Source organism: Condylura cristata, unplaced genomic scaffold (assembly GCF_000260355.1).
Source record: "Condylura cristata isolate star-nosed mole 26May11 unplaced genomic scaffold, ConCri1.0 scaffold00007, whole genome shotgun sequence".
NCBI classification, from domain to species: Eukaryota; Metazoa; Chordata; class Mammalia; order Eulipotyphla; family Talpidae; genus Condylura; species Condylura cristata.
Window position 1 is genome coordinate 3,916,718 of NW_004567108.1, and position 19,797 is coordinate 3,936,514.

Here is a 19,797-nt window from a genome sequence, read left to right on the forward strand (position 1 = left end):
GTGGGTTAAAGCTCAGCAGTGCTCTGAGGTTGTCTGTAGTCATTGCAGAGAAAGTTCAATTCCTAGCAGGGGAAGGTGGGAGGGTTCACTCACATGGTGCAGCAGACCTCTCCTGCCTCTCTGCTGAGCCCTGAGCAGTGCATTTCACTTGATCTGCCTGTTCTGCTCCCCACTATGTTTCTGGTGAATCCTATCAATTTCCCACACTTCTGGCTGTACTCCAGTTCTGTATGCATAAATAAATGTTTTAAAAAGTATTATTTATAATAACATGTTTTTGTAGAATGGAAGTTTCCTCTACTGAAATAATCTTTTTATAGTCTTGCAATTAATCAGCTGTTGAAACACATTTTAGCACATACATGTGTCTTTCCCTTTGTTTAGCTTTTCATTTATACCTTGGTAGCAAATTATTAGTCAGTCTATTTAACCAAATAATTTCATTTATGTATTGATTTCTCAAAGCAAGAAGAAAAGATAGGCATTTTTATTGGGAATGTAGAGTAACTACAGGGGTTTCAGTTTGCCTTTTCATCTCCCTTCCTTTTAAATAGCAAAATATTTATAGTATTCCAAATATTCTGTTGGTTCTGTTACTCTTTTTTTTTTTAATTCTAAACATGAATGTTCATTTTGATTATATCTCATTCCTTATTTTGCATATTTACTTTAAAATTGAGTGTGGACATTGTATACTCATTTATAATGGATGACAATATATTATAGTATGTAATGCATCAAAGTATATTATAGTTTCTTAAGGTCGGTTATGTCATAACAGTAATACTATACACCACATAAAAGAGAAGCCAAATAATTAAAATTAGTATTTAATCTCCCCATTATCACAAGTTTTAGGATTGCCATGGTTGTATTTATATATAACAACTCACTGTGTTCAGCCACTGTACACAAACACATCCCAATAACTTAAAGTTGATAAAAATTATCTGTTTTTGGTTTTTACTGAAAAGAAAAGATACCATTTTCCATGGGCATATTAAACCGAATCCAGCAACATAAGGTTGATATATCTACATTATACATCATCAAAAATGTAGCAACTTTTCCATAATTTCAATGCAGTGGCCATCCTCAGGAAATATGTCGTTTCTTCTGGTAAAATGGCATACTCAGTCTTCAAAATAATCCTTAAGACATAGGGAGAAATGAACATGAAAGTAAAATCGAGTAATCTAGTATCTTGATATTGTTCTTAAAATGGCTTTATTGTCTCTACTTACAATTAAAATACTGAATGATGTGCAGATCAGAGCTACTTTCAAATTCCCTTTTTAAAATGTTAAACAAAGTACAGAATATGCTTATTTCACCCTGTAGTTGTTATGCCAACCACAATTCTGACTTCATACCACCAGGTTGAAACAGCATTCTATTTCTGTCATCATCTTGTGAATTATTAGTGTTTTTGTAAGCTCAGGGTAAGAAAAAGAAAATTGTAAAAGTACTCAGTAAAGATTTTGGCATATGGATATAGTGTGATTTGAAAGGTTGGCGAATGTAAGCTATGATCAATTTGTGGTATTTCAGTCTTCCAAGGATTTTTTCCAGCAAGGTTCAAGTACACAAAATTCAATTCCATGTCATTTCTGCAAATTTGTGGTAAATGTTTCATTGTCTAAAAGATACCTGTGTGAATATTGGACATTTGGTTCGAAAAAGTTCATCCAGCATATGTCTTTTAAAATATACACCTGAGAGGGTTAGAAAATACAAGACATTTTGAATAAAACATGTTTGCAGAAAGAGTTTGAATAATAGCTTTCAGGTAGGATTATGTTAATTGGTTGCTGAACACCTTCAACTATAGGAAAATCATGATAGAATGATCTAGGTATCTCACATCTTGCAAACAGTGGATGGGTCATTGGTACCACACAGGGAAGGTTAATAGCGTGTTTAAGACAGGTTAGAAATAGCTCATCAATATTTTAAATGCTCACACAAAAGGAAATAATTTTAAAAATGAATTCTTAATGTATACACACATGCACTTGCATGATATTTCTACAATATGATGCCAAAACATTACATGTATTTTAAAAACCAAATAGATGAAAACATAGTAAAAAAAATATGGTATTTTCTTGTCATACACAAAAGAAAATGTGCATGATTCTTATAAGTGTATTGATTTCCACATGAAACCTGTCCCTTAAGGAACTTTTAGTGATTGAATCCACCATTTCCTAATTTAACTCATACCTTAATCTCTTTCACATGTCCAGAGACACTACATAAAGTCTCTTCCAATTTCTTACTCTAAGTTATATATATATATTTTTCTTTTCTCTTCTAAGTAGATTCACAAGAATTCAAGGTGTGACAGTGTCTAGAGAGAGACTTAGACCCTTTCTGAAGATTTAACACACTTGCACATTTGTTTCTAAAATAAGATTAGTTCCAATTGCAAATGGAGGAAACATCCAATTATAACCTCTCAAGGGTACCTCTAGAGATCTTTCAGAAGAGGGGGATATTAGATAATTTGATATCTGAGCAGGTAAAAGACACCTGGAAAAATCTAAAGAGTATCCAAATGGAACAGCAAAAGGAAGCAAAGAAATCGTTCAACAGGCTCTTTATACTATCCAACAGAGCCGTGTCTCTTATACACCCTCATGTTTAAAGTCACACATTTCATCTTACATGTGTTGCTTCAAAAGATTCTGCTTTAGAAAGTTACAAGATTAAATTAGATATGTACAATTCAGTACATTAAACTATTTTTCTACTTATACAACCAAAATGCAACAGAGGGATGACTGTAAGCCATTCTACACTGGGTATACTCTAGGTAATCACTATCATTCCAATACTTTTACTGACATAAGAAGTGACAAATATTGCTTTCCCTCCCTTCTTCTCTTTTCCTTTTTTTCCTCATAATTAACAAAATACCTTGGTTAGTTATTTCCACTCTTAAGATGCTGCACCACCGAGTTCACTGTACTAAACATTTGATTTTCAAGTCTTCCACTTTTAAGCTAGCTTCAAGTTTTCACAAGAATGGCCCAAATATTACAGACAAAGAGTTTAAAATGCATTATTCTGTAAATAATGTATTTACTTTCATGTCCACTGTGCACTGTTCCTAAGATATTTCCACTTTAGAGAGGAAAACACTGAGATCACAGAGGTACAGATAATAGACTAGTTCTACCCCTGCCGTGACCCACCTCCAGACTAAGTATAGCCTGAAATCATTCTTTTAAACACATTTACATTCCGTAAGAAACTCACCTGTTGACAATGTAGCAAGAAGCTTTGTGAGAGAATGCTATTTTGGTCATTCCACATAAAGAATGTATCACACTACTTTGTATCACTTTAAATTTAGAAAGAAAATGGAAATCTGCCTGCACCTTTATCTCAAAAATATTTCATTGCTTTCTCTACCAAATTATAGTTCATATCTGTATTAATATGCATAATTAAATCCACATCACTCAGGCATATGACATACTCTATATTCATTTACAAATCAGTCACCAAATCAGTCTATATTAATGGCATTCATTTAATATTGAACATGAATTGACTCTTTCTATGATTTCTTTCTATGCTACATGCATTATTTTCATTAGTGAAAATGTGAGGTGACTGAGTGCAGATGCCTGCTCTGCAGCCCCATTTAGGACAGAGGAGAGGAGAGGAGTACAGCCAGGTAGCAATGCAGGTACATAAAAGCCGCTGTGCCGGGGCGTCCCTGGTGGTGCAGGGACTAAGGACAGCACTTTCAAGCTATGTGCAGCCTCTGCAGCACAATCCTTGTCCAGGGAGTGACCCACATGGTGTGCAGCACCTCTCCTGTCTCCCCCCTGCTCGCCTCAGGAGTGGATTTCAGTCAATCCACCTGCTCTGCCCCCCGCTCTGTCTCTGGTGAGTCCTCTCACCCCTACTCTTCTTGCCTCCACCCCAGCTCTTGTGTGCATACATAAATAAAGAAATCTTAAAATAAACAGCAAAAAATTGCTGTGCTGAAGACTGATCTCATCCTCGCTATTTCATTCACCGCGATGAGAATGAGCAGTTTTTCCCATCCCCAGCCTGCTTCTGACTCGCCTTTTCACTTCTCAGTCTTGGCTACATGAAATTTTTAACTCAGCAATGAACTATATGCTATTTACAAACAGAAACATACAAATAGAAGAGTACAATTTAGTGAATTTTAGCCAAGAGTTGATCCAGAAGGTGGAGCAGCAGCTGAGTGGTGTTGCGCTGAGACCTGCTCATGTGACTTAAATTGTTACTAACCCTTTGCCTTTTGATGAGTTTTATGTAATGGAAACACAGTCTGTCCACCTTCTTAAAACAGATCTGTGAGGCTCATCCATACCCCTGCATGCCTCAGAACCTATGAAGTCTAATTGGTCTTTGAATTCACTGTGTGAACTCACCCACATTTTTAGCACTATTGATGTACTCTTTTTTTGTGATAATTTTTTAAATTATGTACACACACACATATTTACATCATGCTTCATTTTTACACAATGTATGTTTTATCCACTCAGGTATGATCCCCAAGAAATTCCCACCACCAACTCACCAGTGCACCATCACCACGGTCCCTTGTGCTCTTCCCACCTGTTTTGATCCAGTTTCTATCTGTCTCCCACTCCCAAAGAATAGCTCTGCTTTATAGTTGCCTGTTGATGTTGATTTTTACTTTGCTATATCTACTATTCTACCCTCCAATCCCTTATTTGAATCTCCTACATTCTTCCTATAAGTGAAACCATCTGGTATTTTTCTTTTTATTTCTGGCTTATTTCACTGAGCATGATCCTTTCCACCTTCATCCATGTTGCTGTGAGTGGCATGAGATATCTTTTTGATTGCTGAGTAATATTCCATTGTGTATATGTATCACATCTTCTTGCTATTGATGCACTTTAGATATGTTCATTTGGGGGCAGTTTTGCATGAAGATGCTATGAATCTTTTATGAATTCCTTTGAACATGTTTTTGCACATCTCTTGAAGATTATGAATAATTCTGCTCTAGGACATAAGGCTGAGCAGTTTTCAGGCAAGTTTATAGCATACCATATCCTCACTGGCTGTGAGTCCTCATTCGCTCCTGTTGATAGGGCTTGTGTTGTGTATTTGTTTCCTGCGATCATTATGATCTTGGTGTAACTGATTTGCATTGTACTTCTGTATTGATTACCAAAATTGAGTAAATTTTCATACAATTGTCGGTCATTTGAATATACCTTGTTGTGAGTTACCATGAGACTTTTGCTCATTTTTTATAAAGTTTTCTATGTTATTTTAATCATCTATTAGCATTTTATTTTATGTAGTTTTAGCTTCTTTTGAAATATTAAAGAAAATATTGACAATTTTCCACTATTATGGGGATACCATTTTGCCTAGGGATATTTGATGTACATTAATATTACAAAAAAAAAAATCCTGGTGTCCTAGTCCTCAAAATAGCAACAATATACTGGATAATACTTTTTGATCATATGGTAGTCACTGGGATTTTTTCCAAATTAGAGCTAAATGAAAATGTCTATTCTTGAACAAATCTCTTTTAAAGTCCCCATGATACGTGTAAATAAATATTAAAAGGGTTTCCTCTAGATACACGTAAATGATTAAACTATATGTAACAGCATCTACATTATTTTCTATGTGGATTAAAACATACATATCCAGGTGCATATACATATGAATGTAAAGTTAACATACACAGCGTGTGTATAAAAACCAAGCTAGAGGAAGATATATATGCCCATGGCTAGAACTATATATAAAATAGTATAACTGTATAACAATATTTTGTGACTAAATTTGGAATTTCATTATTTACCTCCATTAGCTGTTCAAACTTTAAACAGTGATAGATGATATTTTAAACCAGAAAATAACATTCTCAAAACACATGAAGCATTCTACAACATAAGGAGACATCTTCAGAATATTTACTACAGAATAAAATAGATTAGATCCTCAAATCATTGTAAAAATGTACTAGTAAATTAGGAGTTCATATAGTATGCTTTAACACATTATACTGCTGTGTAAAATCTAATGCTGGTAATAAAGTTACAGTATCAATGTGTAAAATGCATCATTCTGTAAATAATGTATTTCCTTTCGTGTCCACGGTGCAGTTCCTGAGATATTTCCACTTTAGACAGGAAAACACTGCCTTCACCGAAGCGCAGATAATAGATAGCTCTAGCCCTGCGGTGACCCACCTCCAGACCTCTGTATTTGCGAGGCAGAGGGTGGATAACTGAATAAAAATATAACCTTGGAACTGGCTGCGTCTTGAATGAAGAACAGACATTCATCACCTCTGCTGTGTTCAGGGTTCACGTGAGGAGTGGTTTGCCCGGCATGAGAGGTTGTCCCTTGTGATGAGAGAAATGAGCTTGCTGCTGCCGTGAGGTGGGTGGGGTGCGATCGAAGGGAGGAAAAGCGGGGAAGATAAGCCGGGGACCCTCGCGGAGACTCAACACCGAGAACTGGGGGGATACATGGGGAGTTGACCAGATTGTTAAAAAAGAGGGGAAATGTGGAGATTTTAAATTCAGCCCCATCATAAATGAGCGTATGATTAACATAATTGTCTGCAAATTTATTTGTTGTTTTAAAAACACCAACAAAATTGTAGTGTTTTATGGGTTAGAGAATGTAGAGCTGATGACATCAAACACTGGAACCCCTCCACAGCTCCTAAGGGCTTAGACCTCCTCCTCAATTTGTTGAAAAGAATGTCATGTTTTAAAGATACGCCTCTTGATGTGACTGTGGGGGAAAAATAATATCGTTCTACACTTGTGGCAAAAGATTCTGAGTGTGCTTTAATTTTTAAATTTTCTGATAAAAAATAATATGAAATGTTCATTCCAGAATTGAGAAATAATCTGTTTAATTATCATCAGAGACAGGAGGCTCTGTTTATAGCAACAGACACTGCAACGTGTCTCCTTTGTGCTTGGAGTGTGTTTTTTCTTGCATCTGAGCCCAATTTATTTACAAATTGCATTTACTTTACACATGTATATTATTTTAATTAATTAAAAGAAAGTTTGATTTGTGTCTTTACTTGTCAATATAAATCTTGGAACTTGCATCAATATTTTATTCTGGGTTTTATATTTGGCTTTCTAACAGTATTTTATTAACCACAGTTTATAATGGCCACTCAGTGTATTAGCCAGAAATGGCAGTTATGGCTGATTTTATCTTTTATCTGCTCTGGTATCAGACTATTAACCAGCTAAACTCTCCCTAAAGATGGTTGGAGTGAACAGCTGTAAATTCCATTGAACTTAGAAGGTGAATGAAGTAGACAGAGAGAAACAGACTCTGTCTTAATCTTATTACTATCATAATCACACTCATCTATTTATGGCTAAGGTCAAAATCAGGGAGAAAAGCTAGCAGGGCCAAAGCACTCAGTCTAAAACCTCTCCACTATTCGGAGCTAAGATGAGGATGAATGAGCCAGAGCTTCCTATGAAATAATTCCCTGGTGTGCGAAAACATGACAAAGGAAAGACATTCTTTTAGTTCATTGAGAGGATGGAGGACCAAAGACATGAAAAGAAGAAAGAAAACCCATAAGTAGGAGCACTAATATTTCCAAAGAGCACCTGCCGATTTTTCAGTGGAAAGTGCGCAATATGATTAATCTCCCACCGGGATCCCGGCTAGTTGTCTCAGGTGTGTCACCATGGAAGGACTCAGTGTCCACCTTGGCAATGGCTGGGTCAGTCTGATATCTCAGAGACCATCACAGCCACGCCTGTGCTCATACACCTCCTGCATGTATCCTCAGATAAGAAACGGAGGAGCGTGATAAGAAGTTGAGCTCATCATGAACCCCCAATTATGGGAAGTGTTCACTGAAGTAAATGCCTTCGTGAGATCACACAGGATGAAAGCCCCTTCTTATCCCTGCTCACCCTCTGAAATTCACCCACAAACTTCTTGCTTGTATTCCTTGTTACCAAATAATGTGTTATCATGTCTTCTAAATGCCTAATAAATCAGCTAAATGCCTGGTCACTGCCAGAATTAGCTGCTGGCCATTCAACTTTAAGGCAAACTGAACAGTAACACTCACACACATAATTATGCCCCTTGGAACCCTCCAAGGGGATGCACAGGGATTCGGATATAAAATCACTGTCCTCCAGGGGAATGCTTACGTGAAACTGTAGTTTGTGACCTTCCCGCTGAAGGCGCCATTTGCACATCTGTGGTAACCCGCAAACCGGCCTCCTGCTTCCGCGAGTTCATTCAAGCCCTGGCCCCCAGAGCAGCTCACAGGGTCGGTTCACTCATGGGCACTCACTCATAGCTTTTTCTTAGCCTGGTTTCAGAATCTGCTCAAACCTAATATTCTACTTGCCGATTTAATTTAAGGATGAGATTGTCTGTGATCACCCAGTTGGATAGCTGGGTTGGCCGAAAAGCATCTGAATAATAACGATGCGGTCAGGCTCATGCTCCTCAAGTCCATGCTTTGGATGTGTATAGGGAGGTGGAAAGTGGCTTTGTTCTCTCCTCTGCCCACATACGTCGCTAGTTCATAGCAAAGGGAGCCAAGTCCTGGTTCCAAAATCGTAAGCATTTCTGCTATGATTCTCCAAAGGCAGCCATTCCGAGCGTTGTGATTTCATGTGACGTAAGTCTGTTGAGAAAACTTTTTTCTTGGCTCCACTCAAAAAGACAACCTTCTGAGTAACTTGGAAAACAAAATAAAACCCTTCAGCGTATGCCCAAACTTGATATATTCCTCCAGGTTCAAAGGGGTCAGACAGACTTCTATGAGAGATGGGAACTTTCACTACACTTCACATAAAAATCTCAAGACAGTTCAGACACTTCATACTTCATGATCTCTAAAACATTCTCCTATGACAGATTCCTTAATTTCACTTGTTTATTTCTAGCAGCTGGCTTGAAAGTCTAAACCAACAACCTAGTGTATTTTCTACTTCCTTTTAATCAAGTCCAAAGGAAGATGCCGTCAACAGAGAGGCACAGTGGTTCCTGTAAGGTAACCCAAGCTCCTACAGCTCAGGTTGCTCCAGAGATTAAGGGTCAGCATCTCCTTTGCGTGAAAATGACTACTGTATGTGCTATTGAAGCAAATTTTTCTTTGTGGTCTTTGCAAACATATACAAAGGAAGTAATCGGCTTTCAAATACAAATACCAAGTTCTCTTTTGATTTGCTTAGTAGCACAATATTAGCAACCATAAACAACTATTGGGTTTATGATAGTCCACTCTTGTTTCCTAGGGTTTTTTCAACTATGCTAGCTAAATTTTGATATGATATTTATTATTAGCCTTGCACGTCCCAATATCTTATGGGGCACAAAATCTAACTCCTCCAGAAATGTGGTATTGACTTTGGTTTACTATTTTGATAAAGATCTAGTCTGTTATTTGCCCTTTCTTCTAAGACATCTTAACTCTGTCGGGGAAAAACAATGTGGGACTTGTGTCTCAATGCTGAAATGTTCATTTTGATTATGCATTTAAAAGTGAGTAAATGGAGAAGCTTGAATTCGATGCTTCACTGGATCGCTGATTACTTGGGCAAAAAGACCATTTGTCACATGAGACATGAGAGATGTGGGCTCTTATTTCACCTGCTTGATTGCAATTGTATTAGCCAGATAATGAAATATAAAGAGAAAAAGTTATATAAATGCTTCTCGCTATAAACCAGTAAGTCCATCATAAATCAAAAATTAAAAAAAATAAAAATAAAATTAAAACAAACAAACAAGCATGCATTTTGTGTACCTCCTCTATGGAACATAGTAGCTTGGCTCCCAGAAGTGGCCTCCACACAATCACACTAGCCCAGAGCTGAACAGTTACCTAGAGTCTCATCTCAAGAAAATTGCTTCTTCCTCACCAGAAGCAGGAGACATGGGTGGTACCTTCCAGACACAATGGGATCTGAAGCTGAAAACACAGTATCCAAACAGCACTAGCAGTACACCCAACAGAGTTCTGTGGAAAGGACCGGGAACTGTGCGCTCGATGCCACTGCCCAACATCACGAGAGAGCATTCTCTTGCCAAGTGCCAGCCAGGGAAAGCTCAAGTTCAAAATTAAAGAGTGGTTTCTACAGAATGCATGCAGATTCACATCATCATGAAGCAAGCGATTTTAAGTCAAACCACATCAAGAATTAGTTTCATGAGGACAATTTGACTATGGCCTGGTCTAGGTTTTAGGAGTATATTTCAATAAGAGAGGGGAGGTACGGTCTTATGGTGATGACCTTGACTTTGTAAAAAAGGGAGAACTGAATGAGAGGGTATAAGATTTTTGAGGGCACCGGTTGTTTAGGAGGACGACAGGTGTTTAAATGATAAAACACACATTACTATAAGTAATATGGAAGTATACAATAGAAAAGTATTGCATATTATAACACAACTATATCATATCTTTATGTAATCTATAGCATCAATACAGATATTAATGCTACACATACATTCTAATATGTGCATGTATGTTATATGTATTGTACACAAACATTACATACTAGAGATGTACATATAATGGCATGGAGTAGGGCTAAGTAGGTGGACTAGTCCATGCCATGGGCTTAAAGAAGATGCCTTCATGCAGATAGACAATTCCTGTGATGGTGGCTTCTTCAAATCCAAGGAGGGCATCCTGCCAGCCCCTGAATAAAGGATAAGCTGTGTGGGGCTGGTTGTCATCTCTAGCCCTTGATGTCTGCCAACTTTAACTGTTCAGACATTCTTCAAACTGGCAGGAATTCAATCTCCTTGAGCATACATATGGGCCCCCAAACAAGTAGAGATCTATAAAACATTTAAGGCCGTAGATACTGGGGTCTTTTCATTTTATTTATATTTGGCTGAGTCTTATTAATCAACAAGTAAGGGAAACACACACACAGAGGTGAAGCTCACGACCCTCTCCCAGCTCCTGGGTGATGCCTCATCATGGCTGGGATGATGGGTGTTGCGTCCCTCTAGGCAATGACCTCGGGGTCCTGCCGTGCTTGCTGAGACTTGAGTTGCTTAAATTAGCTAACTCCACGAGACTTTGTATCTCATTTATCCCTTTGTTTCGTGGGTGGTGCATATAGAATGTGTGGGAAAGGAGACGCGTACTTTGTCTCATGCTGATCCATCATGAACCCTCCAAATATTTACAAGCATTGGCAGTTCTCCAATTTTTTTATTACCGTCTGTAGTCACTATTCACCTTTGCATTCGTGTATGTATGTATGTGTGTGTATGCACGCGTGTGTATCTAGCCAAGATTACATGTAAGCCAAGGTACTTGCTGTATAAGAGTCAAACCATTTCAGACACATTTTGGTTTACTTGTTTGTCCTCTATAACTACCAAGGGGGGCTACAGTTCAAATCCTGGGTGTTGCCTCCTTATTTTACTCTTTTTTCCTCAGGCCATCTTACCAAACCTCTGCTCCCCCTTGTGACATTTTGTCTGCATTCTTGTTTGCTCCCATTCTTACCTGGTCTATTTATCCCCTATAAATAGGCATCTAAAAAGCATTTCTGCCTCTCAGCAATTGGATCGATTGTTAAAAGACTTTTATTTATTTTTTAAGTTTAGTTTTAGATAAAGTGCTTTTTTAAATATCATTCTTAATTGTTGGGCCATATTTGATTTCTCCTTTCTAGTTTTTTATTATATATGTCCTCGTAGTTTTCCCACCACCACAGCACCCAGGGTCGACCACCTTAGTCTCTTGGGTTCTCCCCTCCCCTTCTGGGTGCCTCAGATCTAAGATCAGATTTTATGTTGTCTTTTTTCTGACCCTTTGTTTGTTTGTTGCACTATAATCCACATGGAAGTGAAATCATCTGCTATTTATCTAAACGACTTTTTTTTTAAGATTTACTAATACAGAACTGGGGTATAGGCCAGAGGTAGGGTGGATGAGAGGCTTTGCCAGAGACAGAGTGGGGAGCAGAACAGGCTGACTGATGAAGTGCACTGCTGAGGGGAGCAGCGGGCGGGTCAGGAGAGGTCTGCCTCACCCTGTGGTCACCTCCAAGGCAGGTGGGGATCGAACTCATGCGGAAATGGCTTTAGCCTCTTAATGCTGTGCTTTAACCTGCTGTGCCACCAGGGAGGGCCCTATCTAAACAACTTTTTAAATTAATAATGGTTGTCATCTTCGAGCATGTAGGCTCTTATCAGAGTGTAATCTTCAAATTCTTTTCCTAATGTTGGACTTATTTTATTGAAGTGTGGAACTAACAAGTAAACACAAAAAACTTTGTGTTCTAATGAATGCTGCTTTACACCTGTAATTTTTAACATTTTATTTAATTTAGTTTTTTTCATTTACCTGCTGATCTGGTATAGATTATTTTTGTAGGAGGGAAGCTTCTCTTATAGGATTCTTCTATTGTCCTGATGCTATTCCCTTTTTGTCCCTGGAGGAAATAGCTGCACTTTGCCAGACTGGTCATACTGCCCTTTCTTTCTGGATTCACCTTCTTTCTAGTGGCCTTTCTTCTCTTCTCTTCCTTCAGGAAAGGTCACTAGAGCATGAGTTATGGAACCACATTCACTTCATGTGAAAATGTGTAGGAGGTTTAATTTGTTACCCAAACAATACTTTCTAGTATTAAAGAATTTACCAAGCATTGAATCAGAACTGCACCTGCCAATGGAAACAAGATTTATATGGAATTTATAAGGGCTCATGACCATGACCTGGGAGTACCACCCAGTGTTTTTGAAGAGTGGTCCAGTGTGGAACAACATGACGGGGGGTGGGGGAGGAAGAAGGGGATTTCAAAGTTTATATAGAGATAATTGTTTTCTGTAGTTAGCTAGAGGAAAATTAATGAAATCCATTAGGACAGTAAAGAAAACCATGCAAAAGGAAGTGCCTAGATACTCATAAAGGTGAAAGCACCCTTCATTGTATAAAGATCCCATTGCCTTTATAAGCTGCTGGGAAAGCTTGATACCAACCTCTGTAACCTCCAAACGCAGTTAGTTGTGAGAAGACTGCTTTATTGATGGTGATTTATGTAGTCATAAAATTGACTCAGTTGTTCAGGTGCAGGGGACCTGCCTCATGTCCACTCTCCTGATGCCTTCACACTAAACTCCCTCCTGCCCCCGAACATCTTTTTTTGATTTGTCTATTGTAATAAAGAGATAATGTATAGATATCTAACTTGTGTGTCCTACTTAATTGTTCAAAATACTTAGGAAAAAGAGTAAGCTACAGTTACTTAATCAAGTCACAACAAATTGCCACCTTAATGGCTATCTCTTGGTGAGGCAAAAGCTTTTCCAAAGGATTTGATGTCTAAGAGAATGTCCTTAAATTCCTGAAATGAATACAGCTCCCAAACAGCCTCCATCTATTAGAATATCTAAAAGCAGTGTGATTCGTTCAGTGTCTCACTCATAGTCAATATCAAAACAGATTAGTGAAGTGATTAAATTAAGAGAAATAAAAAGTTATTAATATAAATGCAATGCATTCTGTATTTTACCTGGCAAAATAAAGTTAACAGATGGTATTCCTTTTTTTTGAAGTGACCTAAAAAATTACTGTGGTAGTTGTATATATCACTGAGCTGATATTTCCCAGTTAACATGACATTATGGTTTTAGTTTTGACAAGGTTATGTCATAACCTTCTTAGCATGCCTTTCCCACTTTGCAAAACACACTGAACCCACAAGAAGTTAATAAATAATCATTGAAATGCAGATATTTTCTTTCTTTTAGACACTTTTATTTAAAAGGCAACTATGCAATATATACTCATTATACTCTGTAATCATCAATTTTCTTCTGTGGTTCATTAAAGGAACATGGGTGGAATATAGCCCTCACTTAACCTTTAAAGATCTGGCTAGAAGCAAGTTTATCTATCTCAGTCAACAGAACTCCACAAAGGAACAAGGTTATTCAATATTTACATACTTTATTGTGTTTGAGTTAGATAGACCAAGGGTCAACAACTGTTTATAAATCTCTTTAGCATTACATTCTGGATTAGGAAAGTCAAATTTCTAGCATAGAAAATTACGTCAGTCTGAGGAGATCGCTTAATCCAATAGGAATTTGTCAATGGCAACTGATTCCAGATTTAGCTCTCAATATGTACTCATTGATTCTGGAAGATGTTATAATCACGTGGATTAGGATCCATGCACTTAATAGAAATTGACTGAGTTAGCAATGAAAGCAGACGATTAGAATCCTTTTTTTAAAGATGTATTTATTTATGCATACAGGAACTGGGGTACAGGCCAGAGGTGAGGTGTGAGCAGACTCACCAGAGACAGAGTGGGGAGCAGAACAGGCAGATTGACTGAAGTCCACTGCTGACGGGAGTAGTGGGGAGACAGGAGGAGCCTGCTGCGCCCAGGGAGTCCTCTCTATTAAAATCTTGATAGGGTTTCTCTTCAATTATATAAAAAGTGTGTCCTTTGGAGATGATTGTAGTGGGTTTTCATTTTCATATTTTTTTCTGAAAATTACTAAATGTCATGTACTTGTACTAAAGCGAATCAAAGCTGATTATCATCACTCAATTCCATAGAACAGGGTTTAACTCCCCTCTCCCCTCTGTACAGCTCACCACTCACAATTACCCAGATTCTGTGCGGCACTAATGCTTGCTGTTTGAGTATTGAGGTCTCCTGCGCTATGTGGTGTACCTCCCTGTGTGGGGATCGAACAGTTGCTGCAGTGGCTTGGATGGTTTCAGAGTGCTGTGCTTAACTCCTTGCACTACCAGGGAGGCCCCTAATCTAGAATTCTTATGTGAGTGGAATAGAGTTGCATGTCTGAAACAGTTTAACAGTTTCATGTTTTTTTATTATTATTATTATACAGCTTTCAGTAATTTAAAAACTCAAAGATTTATCCCAACCACATTTATGTTCTTAACAAAAATTTTACAAGAAGTCTATGCCTAAAATATTTATATTTATACACACACATATAAAGTCTGTGTTTACGATAAACTGAAGACACTTATTTACTTGTCTTTTTGTTATGTGGAGAAAAGGGAAAAAAAGTGTTAAGACAACAAAATGAATAATGTAACATGTTTCTATGACTACAAGAAGAGACATATCGAACAGGTCCTATTGCTAAGACATTTGACAAACAGGCTCAGAAGAAAAAATCACTTCTCATTAAAAAAGTTAATGCAAACGAAATAAATTATACAGTGTGCATTCCAAGTACATATGATTCCATTTTGAATATTCTAATGTGACTGCTAGTGGCAGTGGCATATAAGGCTACTTCATTTCATTTTTCTCCAATGTATATAAAGGTCTTTAAAATTAATACTACAAGAAAATTCCTCTTTCTGGAACTTATTTTTTAATGACATTTGTATGTTCACAGAGAGTACCGTCTTTGTTACAACATATTTCCTTAGGGAGAGAAAGAGTGAACAATATCTTCTTTCGTCTGTCGTATAAGAAACTAAAATACTTCATGAGGCTAGAAATATTTCCTCCTTCAGATAATCGGAAATATGAGGGTAGGAAAATGAAATGGGGCAAAAAGCAGTGTGTTTGAAATGAAAAGGGGGGGGTCATATTTTCATCTGGATCCATTTATTTGTCTGTGAAATGAATGCCTTGGTCTGAAAGGAACATTTTTTTTTCCAATATTGAGAGAATACATCCCAGACACCCATCTAAGTCTTCTGTCTTAGAAGATACTCAGGCTCCATAGAGACTGTCAGACAAGATAAAAACTGTATCTCTACCTCCCACAAAGGATCCATAAAGCCCATGATTTCCAGTCCCTGACCACACCCTCGATGCATGATTCAAATAAAGCAGATCATTATTCATGGTCTTCAGAGGCCTATTTTGGCCTGGGAATATAACAGACCACACAGTCTTTTAAATCTGTTGTGCTAAACCTCCCTTCCTTGAGCATCCCTAACAACTCATAATATTGCTTGATAATTATGCATTTACTATTCTAGTTTTTCTCACAAGACTGCATGAGTCATAAAAGTGTCATTAAAAAAGATTTTTTTTTTCATTGCGTTCTTCTGCGCTCTGCTCAGGCAGAGGTATTGCAAGTCTGTAATGGAGTGTGGGTAGAACAGGTTTGCAGTGCAAGGCAAAGACTTCATCAATCTATTCAATAACAAGCCAATATTTGGTTTTGTGTCTTTGTTGTTCCATTAAGTAAATAATGCACTTAAATTTTATTTTCCTTAACATTCATTCTATTGACTCTTCCAATAAGTTATTCAATAAACAAGTTTTGTTGATATTAACACTTAAAAAAAAAAGACTTATTTATGCACAAGAACTGGGGTTCAGGCCAGAGATGCAGAGGGTGAGAGGATTCACCGGAGACAGAGTGGGGAGCAGAACAGGCAGATGTACTGAAATACGCTGTTGAGGGGAGCAGCAGGCAGGTCAGGAAGGATATGCCATGCCATGTGGGCCACTCCCTGGCTGAGAATCAAACTCGGACCTCAGCAGTGATACCACTGTGCTTAGCCTCAGGCCACCAGGGAAGCCCTGATATCAACTAACTTTATCAACTAAAACAACCTCTTAAAATGTCTTAAGAATTTCAGTATCATGCAAGCAACTCAACCAAGAGTAAAGAATCAACTAAGCTCTCCTCAGATAAAATGCAATAATGGCCAGTCAGCAGAAATCCTCTTTTAGTACTTCTCTGGAAAGCAAGATTAATATTTGCTTGTTTTAAACATAATTTCAGAAAATATTTTTATTACATATTTATTCTTTTAAAGTTGAACATAAAATTTAAACGGTGGCATCTCACATGCAATACAATGTACATTCATTACATACAAATGAAAAAATAGTTTGTATTTTATTGCAAGTTTATTTATTATTTATTCAGTTGTAATTACAATATTTTTTCATCGGCAAAAAATATGTACTCTGCATTATAGTATTTAAGAATTTGCATGCAACATTAATCAATCGTCATGCTTATCAGCTATGTTGATGTGGTTGGGTAGCTGGGTTAGTTTATAAGCCCCCTCTTACTTTCCTTTGTGATTTCTGCAAAATTGCATCGAGTTTCAATGCCTTTCTACCTTCATTATATAAATGCACCTAACCCAAACAAATCCAATGTCTTTAGGATATTTCTACAGTTAGTAAAGCTCCTACATCTGAAACACCTGGTGGTAGTGAAACACTAAGTGCAGATTGTCAGTGAGGATTTTGGCAGCAATCAAAGTAACCACAAAGTATCACAAAGAAATCAAGTTGTATAGTAGCTACTGTTGCTTCAATAGAGCTACTAAACATATATTTACAAAAATAAATATAATTTTGACCTACCCTTTTGATCTCCCTGTGACGTGACCCTTATCAATTTTGCTATCAATTTTGCTTGAGTGAGCTGAGGCAGGGAGAACAAATTACCATAATCAAATTTGTGTAAATTGATTCTAAGCATTCCTCATCTAAAGGGAAGGTCTTTTAGTAATTGCCATACCAGATAGTATTACTTATAAAATATAGAAAGAACATCTAATATTTGGTAATATTTCTCTTTTCTTGGAGAATATCTCTGCCTTGTTTTCTGTTTTCATAGTAGCCTTAGTCCTTCATAGGGAATGCTCCCAACACTTTGTCCTTCCTCGCTTCCAAATCCTGTCCAATTTTTTTTTCCTTATCCTTCCCAAGAAATGTCCCAATAATTTCAGTAATGACCACCACACTGCCACATTGTGATATTACTCATTCCATTTTGGCTGCTCACTGGGCTTCTGTGATTCCAGTTCCTTTCTAACTCTTCCCTACCTCCCTTAATTTTCCCTCTATTCAAATCCTAAGCATCTGTGTCCTTCCCACTTTTTTTGCGTCATTAGCTATCATCTTTACTTACCACTCCCAAATGTATAATTCTCTCCCATGATGTCCTTGAACTTCACATTTTTATATCTACCTATCTGAAGGGCACATGCACCTAGAATACACCCAGACATCTCTGTCAGCATATGTGATTGAACTCTTATCTCTGACATTTGTTCTTCTGTCTTTACCGCCCCCCCCCCTTTTTTTCTGGATATGATACAATCATCTACACATAAACTGAATAACCGTTGAAGCGGCCCTGGGTTACTGTCTCATCCAGGTTTTTAACTAACCCAAATTCCTTTTCATTACATCATCTATCTCTCAATCCACCCATAACCTGTACCTATGGCAGGTTGTTCTGACTTGGGCAATAGTGATTGTGTTTGAACATTTCTAGCTGTCAGTTAAAGTCCACATGGGAATCCTCTCCCAAAACTAGTGAATAAGAAACTCTCAGGTTGTGACCTGTAGTCTATTTTATGAGGTGACTATATGATTCTGATGTAATCAAGATGGAGAATTTTACAGAATAAAATCAAGGCCATATCCATGTAGACTCTTGCTTTATACTGTCTGTTTTTCCCCTGCCTAAATAGCTTTTCCAGTCTAAATTCCTCAGCTTAGTCATGTGGACTGATCAAATGTCCTCACTTTCATAATTTCTTTCCTGATTCTTGTCCTCTATATTTCCCTCCCTCCTCTAGTGTTTGATATATAACTGTAATTTCCTGGCCCTACTCTCATCTGCCACAATGCTCCATACTCTAACATATATTCTCTCAACCAGAACAATGGGATCCTGTTTATTTTAGCATCCCCCAAAGTCCAAGCACATAGACAAGAATTATTTCTCTAAACTACTAAAACAGAAAAAAAAAATGGATTGAAGTGGACTCTACATCAAGTGCTTACATTCTTACATAAAAACAAGTATGTATATGTAGCTAAATATGATAACAACAACCCCGGATGGCACTTGGGCAAATGTGTCTAGAAAACCAGCACACAAGCACACCATAGGGCCCTCCCTGGTGGTGCATGTGTTAAAGCCCAGCACGGCAAGCTCCTGCAGCCACCTCAGTACAAGTTCATCCCCAGCCCCGAGGTGACCCACACAGCGCAGCAGACCTCTCCTGCCTTCCTCAAGCAGTGGACTTTGTCAATCTACCTGTTCTGCTCCCCACTCTGTCTCTGGTGAATCCATTCACCCTCTGCGTCTCTGGCCTGAACCCCAGTTCTGTATGCATATTTTTAAGTACACGATAATTATTTACAGCAGTATTATATAAAATAACCCAAATTGAAAAAAAAAGACATGTGTGCCAATTATAAGTTGAATTTTGACATATTTGTTTGTTTGTTTGTTTTTTCCGAAATGGGTGGGAAATGTGAGGATCTTCCCACACAATCGTCGTTAAATAGTAAACAGATGTAAAGAGGATGGAGCGAAGTCCTCGGTCCATCAACCGTCCACCTAGGTGATCACTCGGCTGCCCTGTGCTGAAAGTCCAGAATGAGGCTGTGCGCCGACTGATGAGAGGACTGCGACAGGGGTGAGGGAGGGAAGTCTCAAGGCTCAGTGGGCAACCCTGTGCTGCGGCACTTCCGGAGGTAAACCAAAGGAAAACACAGAGGCATTCCTTTCTGTTTCCCTTCCCATTCCACAGTAAGTGGACAAGAAAGAATGGGACTCATCGGAAAAATACATTACCGCATTTTATTTAGCGCATTTCGTAAGAACACCCATAAGTTATTTACAATCTACTTACTGAAAGAAGACAAATTCAAGTTTGAGCTGTGCCTTCTCAGGGAACAAGCAAGGATAATATTCCCCGATGAAAAGGTAACTAGAACAAGTTCTCTATGTGATTGATCTTGGGTCTGGGTTTTTGTCTGAGGTAATCATATG